Source organism: Coffea arabica, chromosome 8c (genome assembly GCF_036785885.1).
Source record: "Coffea arabica cultivar ET-39 chromosome 8c, Coffea Arabica ET-39 HiFi, whole genome shotgun sequence".
NCBI classification, from domain to species: domain Eukaryota; kingdom Viridiplantae; phylum Streptophyta; class Magnoliopsida; order Gentianales; family Rubiaceae; genus Coffea; species Coffea arabica.
The window spans coordinates 19,585,962-19,599,478 of record NC_092325.1 but is presented as its reverse complement, the minus strand read 5'-3'; positions in this window follow the sequence as shown (position 1 = coordinate 19,599,478).

Genomic DNA, 13,517 nt, shown 5'->3' with positions numbered 1-13,517 from the left:
GTGGAGTGACCCTGGACTAAGTGGTGAAAAAGTATGAGGGACTAAGTGAAGCTATGAATTGCGAATGTTATAGGCCTTAAATCTTTCTCATGGTATCCGAAGACCATAGATAGGTATGTCAGGTAGGAATTCCGATTGTAGATAGTTTACCCTTGAGACTGCAGCTCGAGATGTGAATTATCTTCTTTTGGATTCTCGTGCCTGAATACTCTATAGTTGAGGTGCTGCTAAATACTTGAGACTTGTATTTTGGGAACATGAACAGGCTTTGTCTGACTAGAATGAGCACAAGAGATCAGGGACATCTAGTTTGGAAAGTAAGCGACGTGAGAGACCGGACGGGCTGATACTGGGACGACTTCACCTTTTCCTTTTGATTTACCTGTATATTATTACTACATGACGTTAGTATACCTGTATGTACATGGTTATCTGTCCAACTTGATATGTATTTGTGTATTTGCTTATTCGTCATCTTGGTATGGCGTGTTATGTTGATATATGTTTATTTGAATATTTGGTGCCCACAATAGTTACTTTAGTAACCTTATCGTGTTTATTTACTAAATTACCTTTTGGGGGAAAAGAAAATAGAGGGAAAACATATATATGGACGGGAGACGTAGCCGTGGACGTGGACGTGGCCGTGGGAATGAACGAGCTCAAGAGCCAAGAGAGGAAAGAGAAACAACATCTGCACAAGAGCAAGGAACGAGGGTTGAAGCCGAAGACCAAATGGCAACGGTAATGCAACAAATGACAGATATCTTGGCAAGACTGGTGGATCAACAAGGCCAAATGGCCGTGAATCAACCCCGGAACCCTGAAATCGGAGAAGATAAGGCTCTTGAGAGGTTTCAGAAGTTTACTCCTCCGAAATTTCTTGGAGGATCTGATCCGGATATAGCCGAACAATGGTTAGAGGCCATGATTAATATTTTCACCGTCTTGAACTACACCGAGCAAAGACAAGTAAACTTTGCGGTGTTCCAATTTGAAGGATCGGCCCGAGCGTGGTGGAACGTTATTAAAGCAAAATGGGAAAGAAAACAGACCGTATGGACATGGACGAATTTCATAAGGGAATTTAACGAGAAATACCTCCCTCCTTTAGTTCAAGAGAGGAGAGAGGAAGAGTTTATTGGACTACGCCAGGGAACGTTAAGTGTGGCCGAATATGAAACGAAATTTACGAAACTATCCAAGTTTGCTTCTGAATTGGTGGCCACAGAACGGCGAAGAGTAAGACGGTTTATATAAGGATTAAATTTGGAACTCCAAGAAGCATTAGCGGCAGTACAAGTGAATACGTTTACGGAGGCCCTTGAGAAAGCTCAAAGAATCGAGACTGCAAAGGCACATATAAAAGCTTCCCAGACCCAGAAAAGGAGTGCATCGAGTAGTGTAGCGGAGGAATTAAGTGAAGCGAGAGTCCCTTCCAAAGTGCAAAAAGTGAACTTTTTGTCCCACCCACCATGGACATTAGGGGCGATAGGTGAAGGATCTACAAAAGAAAGCCAAATCAGATTTGGGAAAAGTTTTCAAGAAAGCCAAAAGATGGCTTCTCACGTGGTCTGTGGGTACTGTGGAAAGGCAAATCATGTCGAAAGCGATTGTTGGAGAAAGGAGCGGAAATGTTTAATCTGCGGAAGTGGTGATCATCAAGTTAGCAACTGTCCGAGGAGACAGTCACGTGAAAGCAATACTCTGCAATTGGATGGAGCTAAATCACAAGTGAATGAAGGAGGGAAACGAACTAGCGGACCGGCAAAGGTTTATGCTTTAGACAACCGACAAGTTCCAGACTCGTCTGAAGCAACTGAAGGTAAAATTTCGAGGACGAAATTTTTTTAAGGGGGAGAGAATGTGAGGACTCGCAAATTTCTTGTATTTTTTCTCAAAAATACCCTTTTATTTGAAAATTATTATTTATTAAAGCCCTACTACCCAAATGTTCAACACTAAGTGTAAATAAACCTAGAAAATAGGGTTTCACATTTCGGTTTCAAGTTTGGAGTGAAATTTGGGTTTTCGCGATTTTTCGCCGGATGAATTTTCGGTACAGAGTAAGGATTAAATTTGGGATTAAAAGTGACTTTTAAGTGAGAAATAATATGTGACTAGTAGCAATGATATAAGGTTAGTGAATGGGAAGTAAAAACCCTAGTACGTGGGTTTTTAAGGAAAACGGCGCGAACCGGCGGGTCCCGCGCATTACCGGTTGAACGCACCACTTGACCACCACTTTCTTACCCTACAAGCTCAATGACAATTGAGCAAAATATCTTCTTATATTACAGCTAAGGGGACCGAAATTAGTGGCTAGAAAGAAAGGAAAAGAAAGAAAAAAACAAAGAAAGGTGGTGGTGGCGACAAGTGTCGCCACCTTAGAGCTTCTTGACCAAGACAAGGTCTACCTTCTTATATCCCAAAATTTGCTAAGTCTTCCTCAATATTTCTACTGAAGAACCGAGAGAGGGAGAGAGAAAGAACAAGAGAGAAACCTTCTTCATTTCTTCTTGGATTCAACTACAAAGTAAGAATCAAACAAAATAAACCGATTAAACTTGTTCTTGAGTGACTAGTTAGTGAGTTGTGGTGAGTTTTTTGAAGGAGAAAGCTTGGGCTACTCTTAGTGACCTTTAGTCAAGGTAAGAGAGCTTATCTCTCCAAGTTTTGCTTTCAATTTTGTTAAATTAAGCTTGGCAACTTGATTTTATGGTGAAATCATGGATGATTAGCATGTTTTAGAAGTTTTCCCCTTTCTTATTTGATGACTATGGTTTGGGGAAATTCTGCCCCAATTTATTGTATGATGTTTATATGTTGCAATTAAGGTTTTATAAGGTGTTTTGGTAGTGATTGGACCAAGAAATTAAGGAAAGATTCACTAAAAACTAGAAATTCCAGAATCTGGAAAATTTGCCCAACATTCTGTCCGAATTTGTATCTGTGTGTTAGAGGCCGAATTGGCCTTAGGTCAAAGAAGGAAAGTTGTAGAGAATGGTGTTTTATAGGTGTCTATAAAATTTCATCTCAATCGGAGCAACATAGGTCGTGAAAAGTCCAAAATACCCTTACTGTTTTAAACATTTCCCCAGCAGTCCGTTTCATCAGTTAAGTCCAGTTTATCGCATTTTTTGACCAGGATGCATTCTGATTTAGCTTTGGACCAAAACATGAAAGTTGTAGTGTTCTGAAGTAGCTTTAAAATGCCTCTAAGAACAGCTGAATTGGGCTTTTGTACACTGAGTTATGTCTGTTACAGTGTACTGCATTTAAATAGCTGACGAATTGGTTTCTGGTTTAGTAATTTGTGAATTTGACTAAGTTACATTAGGAACTGGACTAAGTGACCTTCATGATTGTTGTAGCTCTGTGTCTTAGCTTCGAAACGGCATAGGTTTTGTCTCAATCCGATAATCGTAGCTTCGGATATGTTATTTCCGCATTCGTACGTCAAATCTGTCTTGTGCTAAGTTGAATTTCTGCACTTGTGATTGTTGTAATTCTTATTCTTATGATATTGTGAGCCTATGGAACGGCTCTTGAATTGAATTGCTTATGTGTGATGTTGGGTTGTGGTTGAGGAAAAATAATGAAGCCAAAATGGCTGGAAATTAGGTAAACACAAAGGGCGTGCTGCCCAAATTTTCGCTCAAGGGCTAGGTTTCTATTTGAACTTGTATACTTTTGTTTGGCCAATACCATGACCAGTTTTCCATTTGAAAACATGATTTTCCATCCTGGGGTTCAAACAACCCTCTTCTTACTTGAAAGTCATCTTTACACGTTTTACTCCTAATTAGTCGGGTTTCTTTGTTTCCCTTAAATGTTCTGCTCGATAAACTGTAATATGTTCTCTTGTTCAACCTTAGGTTTCATTGGTGACTAAGGGTAATATCCAGAAGGATATTTTGCACGTTATTTTGCATATCTAGGTGAGTGTTCCTTATTTGACTTTATGGCTTGTTGTTATCATTTGCTAATGTGTTAATTGCTTTTAATGATTTCCAAAACGAGCTTTTTAGGCGAGTGTGTACTTTATCGCACTCGACCTAAATAACTGTGCAATTTTCAAGGATTTAATGATTGAAATGTTACTTGCGCATGAATGTAAGCCTTTTGGGCTGAACTTGCCATTGCCCCTTGTTACCGGTCGTCTCGAGCCAGAAGCGGACTCGGTCGGGACTTGGGTGAACGTTTGGTATACTCGAGTATTACCGTGTAGGTTGGTGGAGACTGGCCAACGGCCAGGACGGGGGTGAATGAATGAATGAACGAACGAACGAACGAACGAACGAACGAGGGTTTATTGATAAACGAAAAATGCATTTTCAAATGATTGGAGGAATAAGGGGAAATGTCAGGAGAACGAATGAACGAATGAACGAATTGATCCTTGTGAGCCGTATCCTTTTAATGAATGTTACTACTGCTTTCCATTGTAAATTTTTCTTGAATTATTGATACTCCATGTTTAATGTATTGAATTGATTGTTTGATTGTTTGATTATCTGTTTGGAACCTCACTGAGCTTTTAGCTCACCCCTTTAGTTTTGTGTCGCGCCCCATTTTTTTGAATAAATAAATAAATGGTTTAAAAGTGTGTTTTTGGTTCAATTTGCGATTGAAAAATGAATTGTGATATGAAAGAAAAATGGGTCTAAATGGGGGTTTGAGAATGCGACGATTTGACCCAAAATTATAGTTTAAAAAGGGTTTTTTGAAACAAAATACGGAGTCGCCACTTGGTAATGAGTTAAGGTGTACCAAGTCACCTAAAAATGAATTTTTTAGAGAAAAATAGGAAAAAGTAGTAAGAAACCCCTTTTAAACGACTCCTAGTCCACGCAAACCAACGAAAAAGGTTCGGGAGTCACATTTGACGAAGGGGAAGGCAAGGATAAAATCCAAGGCACCCCTTTGACCTAACCAAGGCTAGTTGCATGATTTAATCAAAGATTTTCTTGTTTTAACCAAAGAATTTATTACATTTGGATGCACTACATGAATGCAAAATGAAGAAAAAATGCAAACCTAAATTCTAAAATGTCTCTTGTAAGGTTTTTGATCCCAACCACATGAATTGTGGCGGCCAATAAAGGAAAACCTTATAGAGGTCGATTAATGCAAATGATGGCTAAAGTGCAAGTGTGCAAGTGTATAAAAAGGTGAACGTGTGAAATTGTATGAAAAATCCAAGTGTTTGTGTGCAAGTGTATGAAAAGGTGCATGTGTGAAATTGTATGAAAAATCCAAGTGTTTGTGTGCAAGTGTATGAAAATAGAATAATAGATATATAAGATAAAGTGGAATTCCATTTGTGAGGTGAAAATGAGCGCGTGATAGGAAACATGTAGTGAGAAAGTATGGTTTGAGAAATGTGAAAAAATGTGGTTAAAAGAGTATGTAGGTGATAAAAATGAAAGTATGACCCTAGAGGAATGCAACAAGTCGGGTACGGGGGTTGACTCCTAACTTTTCGACTTCTATTTTCCCTTTGATTAGAAGGCAAAACTAGCGTGCTAAGGCTATTGAGTAGCCACACTCGCTCGTTTTCCTTATCGGAAGGGGACACTCAAGCAAAATGAACCCTATAGCTAGCATGAGATGCAAAACCTAAAGTGAGGGGAAAGGGATTCGAGGAACATGCCCAATGATAAAACTAAAGAAAGTTGCATGATATGTGGTGAACAAGCAAATGATGCACTAATGAAAAGAAAGGAAAAAGCCTATTGGGTCTAGCGTTGGACTAGCCCTTTCTATGAATTTCTACTAGCATTGGACTAGTGGAAACGGAACAATGAACCACAACTAGCATTGGACTAGTGTGGTGACGAGAAAGGGGGCCACAACTAGCATTGGACTAGTGTGGTGACGTCCATTCATCCATCACATTCATTCATGACTATAAAAAGCGAGTAGACATGCGAATCACTTATAAACACGTAGCACATAACACTTAGCATGCTTGACTAGATGCAAGGACCTAATAAAGCGATTAAACACGTAGCAACGAAAGCAAGCAATGAACTTATTACATTTGCTAACTAAAACAAAGGGGGGAAAGGGAAAATGGACAAGAAAGCTCGCCAAGCCCTATCTATTACAAGCCAAGAGGTGTACACATACCCCATAATGAATAACTTAAATAAAAGTAAAAGTAGATGAAATAAATGCAAGGAATTAAGGGAAGGCAAGAAAAGCGAAGTAGACATGCATATTCACATGACACGTAGGAGCACGTAGGGTCAAATGAAGTGCAACTATAAGGGGTAGAATGTACCTCCCTTGAATCGACGCCCTAACGTAGTGAAGCTACTAATTTACCCTCCAAAATAATAAAAAGGTCAAGGCACCAATTTATTTGGCAAATAATCACAAAGGATAAAAATAAACATGAATTTGAATCAATTAAATCATGTCAACAAACCACATTTAAGAAGTCAAGAGAAGAAAGTACTTGATTGTAAAGGTTGACAAAAGTTTGGGGCCAAAATTAAAGAAAATAAAGTTAAGGGACCTAATTGCAACTAAATTAAGGACCGAATTGAAAGAAGTAGAAAATGTCCAGGGCCATAATGCAGTTAAGGAGAAATTCAGGGGCTGATTTGCAAAAACGTTTTCTGGTTTCCTAATGGACCAAAACATTGGGCCATTTCCTTTATTTGTTTGGGCCAACACCTTCCAGGCCCAATCAGAAAATCCAAAGCAAATAGAATGGGCCGGCCTATTATTTTATCAAGTAAAAGCCAACAAAATGCATGGGCTTCAAATCTCGAGCCCAAATCACTAACCCAGGAAATAAACAAAGCAAAACACAATCCAAACAAACAAACCACCATCAAGACCCAATCAAAATAAACCTAATCCAATTCCCAACTAATTTTTTGTTAAACCCAACAAAACAATAAGAGAACTAAAATATTAAAATCTAATCATATCATAATCTCAGAATTAATCTACCCAACAACTCACTGAAAATATAAAAGGCAAATTGAAACTTGGAAGGGCCAAATCAACTTGATATTTTTTTAGTTTTGGGCCACAATGAAATTAGACAGAAATTGAGGGGTTAAATTGCAATCGAATTAGGAGCCTGATTGAAAACATTACAACAGTTTCGGGGGGCAAATTATGAAGTTCTAAAACTTCTGGGATTATATCACAACGGAAGGGGAAATTGAAGAACTAGAATCATAAACTTAAAGCAAGTAATCATCTTCCCCCCAAGCGGCCCAAACGTCTGATGCCATCTTTCTTTGCAGACGGGAATCAGAAAACTCAAGTCTGGCCACTCCCCAATCAAAACGACAATCACACAAGCTCTTTCTCATACCATTTCAATTCAAATTCATACGGTGGGAAGCATAAAGCAACAGAAAAATGCAAGACTGCAACACATCGAAATCTTAACCGGTTCTTTCAATAAGGAATTTCAGTCAGGCATTTTGTCGAACAGGTTAAGAGCATCAGAAATTTCACAAACTCCTTATTCAAACGCAACTATAATCAACCCAAAAAATTGTCATCAACATAGAAAAACAGCCCAATTAACACATATAGCATGCGTACTCAAAATCATGAACAACAAAAGGAAAATTGCAACAAACGTAGTCACGGCAGCACGCTCCGAAAGCTTGAACAGAATCAAAACTTTTTTTTTAAAAGAAAAAAAAAAAAACCTTACCTGCTCCTGCTTGATGAAAGTTTCGCAGGCGGTGGTGGGAAGTTCCGGTGGTGGCAGCGGCGGCTTCAATCATGGCCTTTTCCTTTCTTGCTCCTGACCCGAAGCTCTTCTGAATGGCCTATTTGTGGCTTCGTTATGGAGATTGAGGAGAAGGACCGTGAGGCTTTTGGGAGGCGGATTGGGCTTCCTTCCATTTCTGTGACGCTTTGATAGCTGCAACCAACTCTTTCCCTGGGAGTCATGGTGGCCACAGAGGTGGCAGAGGTGAAGAATGGGGTGGCGCCGTGGAGAAACGGTGGTTGGATGGGCCATTCCGTTGTTTTATTGGTTCAGAGCCTCCAAAATCTCTCAGCTTTCTCCCTTCTTGCTCGTTGCTCTCTCGATTCCCTTTTTCTCTCAATTTTTGTCTTGCTCAGCCGCGACTCCTCCCACTCAGTCCGTCTCTCGGTTCTCTCTCACTCCAGTCTTAGCCGCCGCCAGTTTTCTTCTCCCTCGGCTCTCAAACTTCGCGACCCTCAACTCTCTCGGCCCTCCTCTGTTTTCCTTTCGCTCAGCAGCCATCAGCCGTAGCTACCTCCTTTCCACCCCTCTTTGCCTTGTTTTCTGGTTTTCCTTACCTAATCTTTGGCCGTCGTTCCTTTTTCCTCACCAAGACATCCCCCCAGCTTCCTCCCAATTTTCATACTCTCTCCGTTTTTGTTGATGCCTCTCTCCCTATCCCCTTGCGGCTGCTCTGTTTCTTAGCCTTTTATATGGTGCCCTTCAACCCAAAAAAAAAAAAAAAAAAAAAACAGCAACCTCCCTCCAAATTTGCAGCCAAGGGCCTGCACCAGCTCCCTCTGTGCAAGCTGCGTTTAACGCAGCTTGCCGCAACTGATTTGACTTTTTTTTTTTTTAAACTAATTAAGACAGAAATTGATAATAATAAAATACACAAATAACAAAACAATTTAATTAACATTGAATGGAAAATAAATGAACTAAAAACCACAAATTACAATTTCCATTTTTCATCGATTTTCCTTTTCCATTTTCGGCACTTTTCCCCCTTTTTTTTTCAATTTTAAACGTTTTCTCATTTTTTCAAAGATAAGCCAATATGCATTAAACCAATTTTTTTTTTTTTACTTTTCACTTTTTTCTCTCTTTTTCTAAAAATTCTACGCTAAAACTTACAAAAATACAAAAACAAAAATAAAAACTACAAAAACAACTAAAACTAAAAAGTGAATGAAACTAAAATAAAATAGCACAAACAATAATGAACTAAAATGCCAACAAAGCATACCAATTAATTCAAAATTTGGTGTCTACAGTTTGCCCCTCTTTGTCTGAGTTTTGAAAAAACTTGAGACAAAGAAGTAGACACCGAAACACTTACCTGTGTTGCTTGGCAGCAAAATGATCTCAACGAACTGGAATCCTAAAAAATGCGACCGACCTCAACAGAAAATTAAACGGGACTGACCCGAACAGAATTTAAACGGGACTGACCCGAACAGAAATTACACGGGACTGACCCGAACAGAATTTAAACGGGATAGACCCACGGGATAGACCCGAACAGAAATGTAAAATTGGGATAGACCCACGGGATAGACCCGGACAGAAATTTTAAAATTGGGATAGACCCGAACAGAAATGTAAAATTGGGATAGACCCACAGGATAGACCCGGACAGAAATGTAAAATTGGGATAGACCCACGGGATAGACCCGGACAGAAATTTAAAATTGGGATAGACCCACGGGATAGACCCGAACAGAAAATGTAAAATTGGATGAATTAAAGTGAGATGGAGTGTTGGTGGGATGAAAAAACGCACATTAGTGAGATAGACTCGATGCTAACGGCGATAGAAATGAAAACACGCACGTTAGTGAGATAGACTCGATGCTAACGGCGGTAGAATGAAACACGCACGTTAGTGAGATAGACTCGATGCTAACGGCGGTAGAAATGAAACACGCACGTTAGTGAGATAGACTCGATGCTAACGGCGGTAGAAGTGAAAGCACGCACGTTAGTGAGATAAACTCGATGCTAACGGCGGTTGAAATGAAACACGCACGTTAGTGAGATAAACTCGATGCTAACGGCGGTTGAAATGAAACACGCACGTTAGTGAGATAGACTCGATGCTAACGGCGGTTGAAATGAAACACGCACGTTAGTGAGATAAACTCGATGCTAACGGCGGTTGAAATGAAACACGCACGTTAGTGAGATAGACTCGATGCTAACGGCGGTAGAAATGAAAACACGCACGTTAGTGAGATAGACTCGATGCTAACGGCGGTTGAAATGAAACACGCACGTTAGTGAGATAAACTCGATGCTAACGGCGGTAGAAATGAAAACACGCACGTTAGTGAGATAGACTCGATGCTAACGGCGGTAGAAATGAAACACGCACGTTAGTGAGATAAACTCGATGCTAACGGCGGTTGAAATGAAAACGCACACGTTAGTGAGATAGACTCGATGCTAACGGTGGTCGAATGAAAACGCACACGTTAGTGAGATAGACTCGATGCTAACGGTGGTCGAATGAAAACGCACACGTTAGTGAGATAAACTCGATGCTAACGGTGGTAGAATCAAATGTGGTTGTCAAGAGTGGGGAATGGAAGGGTGCGCGGCGGGCATTGAAGCTTCGCCCACAAGAAATCAATTTTGATTTTTCAAGAAACAAGAATTTGAACTTGATGTTTGACTTTTAAATTTTTCTATTTGATTTTTTTTTTGATTTTTTTGATTTTTTCTGATTTCTTTTTCTGATTTGTTGATTTTTCCTTCTTTCTTTTTTCTGATTTTTTTTAATTTTTCCTTCTTTCTTTTTTCTGATTTTTTGATTTTTTGATTGAGAGAGACTTGTGGAAATAATTTGCCCCAGTGATGAATTGGTCAGTGGGATTAACCCGAGCTTGCCCAATGAAATTTTTGAGATGTTGGCGGCACCAAGTCCAGGCCCAATAGGATTTTTGTAAAGTTGGCGGCACGAAATCCAGGCCTAACGAGATTTTTGAGATGTTAAGAGAAGGGGGGAAACAGAATGATGCGCGGCGTGCATTGAAGCTTCGCCCATAAGAAATCAAATTTGATTTTTCAAGAAACAAGAATTTGAACCTGATTTTTGACTTTTTTTTTTGATTGATTTTTGTTTTGTTTTTGTTTTGTTTTTTTTTTTGAGAGAATTTTTCAAAAATAATTTGCCCCAGTGATGAATCCATTTTTCCCTCCTTCTTCTTGCTTCTCACTGGATGCTTTTCGTCATTTTGAACCATGAATACCTGTACAAGGGGGTCATCAAAGTATGACATACATTCAAATTTCTTATTTGGAAAGAACAGCGTGATTGATTTGACATCCTCAAATGTATTACAAAAATTTTTGCCCCAGTATGGATTTATTTCATGAAATCTCACAAATAAAATTTTTTTTTTTTGCCCCAGTGTGGGCTCCCTTGATTGCAAAAATTTGTTCAGATGATTTCCCATTTATTAGAACAAAGAAAAACCGCACTTTTCTAAAATTTAGAAAATAGTCATATATACAATGTGAAGACACTTAACGTCGAGTTTGAACTCATGCAGAAATTTCATGATGAATTCCTCGAAGTAACACCAAATTCAAGAAGATTTCTTCCTCACTTTTAGCATTGGTGCTTAGGGTAACGGGTCACCACTTCTGGTTGACTCATCTTTTCAGGACCAATCAAATGACTTTATTTTTGAAATGACTAAGGAAAAGGGAGGTCAGAATCTGTCTCTTTTTTTTTGTTTTTTTTTTTTGTTTTGTGCCCAGTCGTATGTAATCCATTCAATGTCACATCTTAGTGAAAGCAAAGAGTTTGTCACCCTCATTTCTTAAGAAAATTGAGTCAACATATGAGCTTTAAGCTTGCAACAAATGGGTAGAAACGATAGCTAAACATGCGAAAATTGGTTATACCCCCATGATCACAAATGATTGATGGATTTCTTATGAGCATAATCCTCACTTTGGATTGTCATGAAGGAGTAAGTCAACGATGGACTTTATTAGCTTGTAATGTGGCTCGATAAGACTTTCAAGGACATTGCACCGAAGATCGCATTTTCCCAAAATTGCCCCTATTTTGAACTCGAAAGATTTCAGACTTTGTTTGGATTTTCTCATCATTCACCAGGGATTTCAGCATCGAATTTTTCTGCATTTTCTTTCGCCTCTTTTCTTTTCCCTCGAGCTGATGGGTTTTCTCATACCCGAGTAATTCAGAAATACAGCTAAAATTTTCGGCATCAGAAATTTTCTTGACAGGGCCCCATTGCAAAGAACAGAAGTCAGGACTTTCGGCTTTTGTAATGGGGTCTGGTGGGGTGCTTAGAAAAGTTAAGGCTTGAAAGCGGATTTCAAAAGTGGTTTGAAGAATCTGAGATCGCATTGTTGCGCCAACCCTATTTTAGGGCTGAATCAGAATTTTGCCCCAGTTTATGCTCAATTGAGGCTTTTTTTTTCTTTCATTTTCTTTCTTCTTTTGACTTTTTCGGCCTTTTGCCATTCCTTTGAAATTTGACAAAATTTGCCCCAGTTTATTTTTGAACTGAGGTTCTCTTTTTTTCTTTTGTTTTTGATTTTACTGCCTTTCACTTTTCACTTCTTGAAATTTCTTTTTCAACTCAAACTTGCCCCAGTGTGGGGTTTGCGATTCTCAGGGGTTGCCAAACGAAATAATTTATTCTGATGGCTCAAAAGGGATAACTAGGAATAGAATGTTTGATTGGAAAAGAAGAGGGCCTGACTTTTATTCCATTCCTTACAATAACTCTGAAAGGAAACTTTCATTAATGCGAAACTTCTGGCATGTGTCTGAATTAACTGACTGAGGAAGACCCTTGTTCATCCATATTTGTGAAATATAGGTGGTCCACGCGGACAAAACTCTTCTTTTTTTCTTTTTTTTTCAAAATTGGAACCCAAGTGGAATCAAATTTTCCCAATCTGCGGTTCCCTTTCCCCTTTTTCTTTTTTTTCTTCTTCAAAATTCCCCAATCTCTTTCCCCAATGTGGGGTGCGATCATATGTGCTTTGAAAAGAACCACCAATTTTTAGCTCAAACGGGGATGCAAGGGATAAATGGTGTTTAGGTTGTAGAAACGACGGCCAAAGTATCATTCTTACACCTTACGACAACCAAAGTAACGAAATGGTCATTGAAAATCCATTCCCCTTTTTGATATTTGAAAATTTTCCAATATAGGGTAGTGATCATTAGGGCTCTTATTTGAAACGAAATTATTCTTTCAAAGGCTCAAATGGGAGAGCAAATGATAAAATGTGTATAGGTAGATAAACGAATGCTCAAAGTATCATTCCAAATTTTCAAAACAAACAAGAATAATGCACATTTTTGCTTTCACTTAGATGTGAATTGAATCTGGTTAAACCAATGGGCATTTTTTCTAAGCAAAGTTCGCTCCAATTTGCATTTTATCAATCAATGTGACTGATTTTATTTCGGGGTTAAATGAAGTGGGCAAAAATATGAATTGTACAGTGAAAGAGAAAAGGTATCTCATTGGGTTTGTAACAGCCCCACTTTCCCCTAAGGCGAACCAAAGGGGTTAGCGGACTGCCTGCCCAGCTCTCGCCAGGACTACGGATCAGTTAACGTCGATCTAATGCGCTCTGGAGCTTACCAACGCGCGCAAATAGGTCAAAATCACAAAATAAAAAAAAACGAAAATCGAAGCCGCGATGAACAGTAGAGGACACGTCAGAATCCGGCCGGATTTGGCCCTTTCCTTTTTCCAAATTTTTTTTTCTTTTCCGTTTGAAACGC